This window comes from Humulus lupulus, chromosome 8, assembly GCF_963169125.1.
Source record: "Humulus lupulus chromosome 8, drHumLupu1.1, whole genome shotgun sequence".
Taxonomy (NCBI): Eukaryota; Viridiplantae; Streptophyta; class Magnoliopsida; order Rosales; family Cannabaceae; genus Humulus; species Humulus lupulus.
The window spans coordinates 47,195,465-47,201,464 of NC_084800.1; positions in this window are offsets into that span (position 1 = coordinate 47,195,465).

Consider the following 6,000-nt stretch of genomic DNA (forward strand, 5'->3'; position numbering starts at 1 on the left):
AAATATTAAAATAAGATACTTTTGAGATATTTATAATGATAATTATTTAAAAATAATAAGTAATTAAACAAATTAAAATATGATATTTTGATATATTTTACAATGATAATTATTTAGAAATAATAAATAATTAAACAAATTAAAATATGATATTTTTGAGATATTTTATAATAATAATTATTTAAAAATAATAAAATCATACTTTTTATAACTTAAATAAAATTGAATTAAACTTAAAGTCACTTATTAGAATAGTATCATATTAAACATATAATATAATCTACTGTTAATCAGCAACAAAATAATTTTTTTTTAAAAACTAGCAAGAAACTTAAATTTAAAATCCACTTATAATATTTAATATTACATTAAACATATAATATATAATTTTTTGTTGTCACTCTCAAATTTAAAAACTAGAACAAGCATAACCTTAAACAAAAATAAACAAATTATTTAATTAAAATAAGATATTTATTTGAAATTTATATGACATTAATATAAATTTAATAAAAATAATTAATAAAATCTATAAATAAAACTAAGTAAACGTGCATATTGCACGTTGCTTGTATCTAGTATATATATAATTATATAAAATTGCACCCTTTATTTTTATAATTATCAATTGTTCATCTTTTTTCAAAAAATATATATCTTCTTAGGGATGGATGGATAAGAGTTACTCCAATGGTGGCTACCCCATTAATTGCTTAAAATGTCTAAATCATCCTAAAATATATATTTTTATTATTTTACCTTGCATCCACATCACTTTAGTCAACATTTTCCATAAAAATGTTATAATGCTAAGACACCCCAAAAGTTGTCAACTATGGTCCCACATATTATTATTTGTGTAACGCCCTACTACCCAGGGACCGTTACGTTGTGCATTTTAAACAGTGTTAAACTCGCTAAATGAGTCATTTGGCCATAATTGTGTAACTAAGTGTGATTAACGGTTTAGGTTAAAAAAATTCGTAAAAAACACAACGTTTCACTAAAACGTTTACTGTATACATTGGGATCCCAAAATATATTTTAAAGGTTAATTATAATAAAATATTTACAACCAGCCGACCTGAGCGGCAAAATAGGATTTAACCCTAGTTCCTCTTTAAACCCTCGATCGAGGTGATCGAGCAGCTGCATATGTACACATTGTCACCTAAGCTCTTCAACTCAAGGATGATCCAGTTTTCTTTTGCCTTTACCTGCACCACATAGCACCCGTGAGCCGAGGCTCAGCAAGAAAACTCAATATGTTCATGAACAGATAATAACATGTCACTGAATCATAATAGGCATGCCTAACAATAATAGCTTTATTCATGCATGCAGACAAGTCCAAATAAATGATTAGGGGCCCTGCCCTGTGTATAGATGACTATCAAGTCAATCTAGGAATAGATGGCTAATGTGTCCATCTTTGAACAGGTGACTAATGAGTCACGCACTTGGGCTCTACACACTAATCAGATAAGTGACTAATGACTCACGCACTTAGGCTCCACACCCTAATCAGATAAGTGACTGATGAGTCACGCACTTGGGCCGCACCTTAATCAGATAAGTGACAAATGAGTCACGCACTTGGGCTCCGCACCCTAATCAGATAAGTGACAAATGAGTCACGCACTTGGGCTCTGCATCCTAAGCCATGTGACGTTACAAATTCTATGTCAAATAATTTTACGTATCATATAATATAGAAAAGTCCAAATTAAAAAATCATTCAAAAATTAGGAATTTTGTGAAAAAATAAACAATAAGAACTTAATTGCTAATATTTATAGAACTCGATGACTTGATTGCCTAAAAAAATCCTTAGGGATTGAATTACCAAATTGGATAAAATTTAGGAGCCTTTATGCTAAAATCCAGCAACAACTAAATAATATACTCAACTAAATATTGATATAGCAAATCAACCTCGAGCGGTATGTCTGCATCAACTAAAAATAACTATAGAATAATTAATTAAGATATTTAGATAAATTTTAACTTATTAAATTATTGTTAGAGAAATATTAGGATTTAATTTTGTTTAAAATTTCTTTTTAACACTAGTTTAAACCTATAATTAAACTATTGTTTTAAAATTTATTTATTTAATTATTTAAATTAAGATTTAATAAATATTTAAATTATTTTTTAAAATAAATGACTTGGACTAATAATTCGATGACACATGTCAGCTTAGTTATGTAATACCCCGAATTCTCCGATGTGTTTAATGGCAGGAATAGTAGGCCGCACTACCAAAAATTAGCATTTGTGACAGTTAGGCACTGCCACAAATGATGGGGCAATTGCGTCATAACATACACTGACGCTGTTTAATGGGGTCGTTTGCGTCAGTGCCCCACTGACGCAAACGGGTCGTTAACAGCGTCAGTGCCCCACTAACGGTAACGGTCCGTTTGCGTCAGTGGGGCACTGACGCAAACCCCTAAGTGAAATGCGCGTTTCACTATGGAGCGTTTGCGTCAGTGCCCCACTGACGCAAACGGGCCGTTACCGTCAATGGGGCACTGACGCAAACGACCCCAATAACCTAAATAAACCCTCATCGTCTCGTGTACAGACCCATTTACCTAATGTTCAGAAACGAAAATGCTTGAAAAACCAGAGAAACCAGCGGCGCCTCCTTCCACATTTGTTCACCTAGGTACGTTTTTATCAATTTTTTTTCAATTTTAATGTAAAAATAATGATTTATATATGTTTATGTAACTTATATATAGTTTTTTTTTTTTGAATTTTTTGTATAGATTTTGTATTTTTGAAAATTGTAGTTTGAAAACCCATAAACTTTCTTGGTTTTTTTGGGTTTTCTACATCAAGAACCCACATTGCTCAATTACCACAAGTAAGTGCAATTTTATTAATTTTTGTGATTTAAATTTAATTTTTGTGATTTTTTTTTATAAATTGACATAATTTCGGATTTTTTAATTTTTGGATAGTTTTATATTAATGATTATGTAATTGTGTTAGGTTTAAACTTTGCATTTTAATATTTGATTTTTTTAGAATATTTTTTTTATAATTTATTTTATTTTTATTAACTTTTTTTTTAAATTTAATTTAATTTCGAATTTACTTATATAAATGAGTGTATATATATATATTAACGGATATATTTTTTATAACTTTCATTTTATTAATTTTTTAGTTTGATTATTATTAGTAAATTTTTGTTTATATTTTGTTAACTTTTTAAATTTATTTTGAAATTTTGGATTTAATTGGTTAAATATGTATATATTAAAATTGTTTGTTTTTTTAAGTTATATTTTATTATTGATTTAGTTAGGATATTTATAGTCAATTTTTCTTTATGTGATTTGTTAACTTTTTAAAAAAAAAAAAACTTTATTTCGGGTTTAAGTATATAAATGAGTACATATAACAAATTATTTGTTTTCTTTAAGCACTTTTTGTTTATTTAGTTACAATATAGCTTTAATATATTTTTCTTTATATTTTGTTAACTTTTTTATTATTTTTTTGTTTATTGTTATATTTGAGTAGGTATTTTGTTGACAACTTTATTGGTGAGATCAAGGTTTGGAGGATTTTATATTAGAGGTAATATTTTAAATCTTAATGTATAATTAAGATATTGAACTTAGTAGAATGTACGAATTATAAAATAGTGGAGATAGGATCTGGGACTGTGTGCTGCGGTGATATAAGGTTGTAATTGTGCATGTTTAATTGATTACTTGATTTGTTGTATTTATGTGATGAATATAGGTTTATTTAAATTTTGGGAAATATGATAGAAATAAGAGAAATGCTGCCCAATTTTTTGTAAGATTTAGTAATTTGAGCAAGTTAGTGAGGAAATTTTAGTTTAAGTAGGTTTAATACTTAGAAATTTAGAACACACAAGAGTACATATATTAACATTGATATCTGAATTACTTTTATAGTTTTGATCACAAATGTTAACTCTAGATAAATGTTTAAAAAAATTATACTGTTGTTTTTCTGTTCACACTGCTATTTTTCTGTTTCTGCTGCTGTTTTTTTGTTTCTGGTGCTGATTTTTTTTTATCAAAATAGACCAGGGAAATTAGCATAAACATTTGCAAATTCCCTGGTTAATACTTTATGTGACAGTGCCCAACTGACGCAAAAAATACTCATTTTTAACATTTGTGGCAGTGCCCCACTGACGCAAACCAGAGTGTCATTTGCGTCAGTGGGGCACTGCCATAAACTGGGATTTGTGACAGTGCCCCACTGACGCAAATGACACTCTGGTTTGCGTCATAAGCAATTGCGTCACATATCAAACTGACGCAAAAAATCAATTGTGGCAGTTATAAACTGACGCAAATGGCCTTTTTTGTTGTAGTGACGGGAGGGCCATACTTGTTTAATTATACCATTAAATGAATATATGCATGTTTATGAGAATTATATTATAATATGATGCTAAATGCATGCACGTGAGTCCACATTTGTTTACAGGGGTATTTTGGTAATTTGGCCCGTTGAGGGCATAATTGTATATTTGTTTGCATGTCAATGATATATTGTGAGGCCACATTATAATGTGGATTGGTTCGAGTTAATCGGCATGAGATGATCTTTAAATATAAATTATCGGTTTGGTCATAACAAGCTTAAGCTCGAGGCTCGGGGTGAGTCTCGGGGTGTTTTGGTGAATAGAGCGTTACCGGGAATTAGAGGGTAACAGGATAAGAATATTTGCTATTTGGGAATATTGAGATTAGCGGGAATTGGAAAGCGTTAATTATGATTAACGAGATAGGTGGGAAATACCAATTTTACCCTTGGGGAGACTTTAGAAACTTTAAATGACCTAGGGGCATTAAGGTCATTTGGCTTGGGTTTATGTAAGGCTTTGGTTGGCTGTAGAAGAACAGAACAAAACAGAGCCCTCATTTCTCCTTCTCGTGCATCACCTTCTCATTGTTTTCCTTTGGAGTTTTTTAACCCAAATTGAGGAATCAAGCTAGGAAATCAAGGAGTTTAGTTTATAGAGTTGGTTCATCCATTGAAGGGGGTTTAATCTCAAGTTTGAGGTGAGTTTCAGCCATTAGTTTCTGGTTTTACTATGTTTTGGCTTTAGTTTTCAGTTTGTGTTTTCTTTGTGGATAGTTGGAATTAATGGATGTTTGGTTGGTGTTTAACTTGGGTTTTGATGAGGGTGAGTTGTAGATGAAGTTTAGGGGTTGAATTGGGTGTTAGGTTGATGTTTGGGATTGGTTTGAAGGGTTAGTTTCAAGGGAAATCGCAGGGGAGAAAATCTGGTTCCTTGCTGTTTTGCGTAATGAGCCGCGACATGGCTTTGGTGAGCCGCGGCCCGTGCTGATTTCTGGGAAGGGCTGCCTCTGTTTGTGGGGCGAGACGCGGCGCGACTAGGGAGGGTCGTGACCCATAAGGGCATTTTTGGCCAGAAATGAGTTTTTAGCTTGGGGATTCAAGCCTTAGGCCTCGGGATCGATCCTACTACCCGGTTTAGTAGGATTCAATGTCTCGGAGGCTAGGTTTTGGTTTGGGACCCTTTGTTATTCATTTTCATTGATGAATCCTATATTTTGGTTATGAACAGGTGACTGTCAAGGAATTAAAAGATTGATCGTTCTCAAGGGTCGTTCTTATATTAATTTTCACTTGAACCAGAGGTAAGAAAAACTGCACCCTGTGTATATATGACATGCGTGATTGTTATTGAAGCATGTTGATTGATAAATGTGGACATGGATTGCATATTAAATGCTAGTGAATATTGTTTACTTGTATATGGCATTGACTAGTCAGGGACACTGACCTAAGAGTCAGAACCGGCATAAGCGTCCTGAACGCAGGGCCGAATGAGGATTAGATCTAATCGATATCAATGTTGAATGGCTCTAAGGCATTAACGCTGGACCGATCCTAAGGTTGATGAATTTATAAGCTCTTGACTAGTCTAAGACTAGTTACTGAGAGCCAGGGAATAAGGCCCAGGTGACT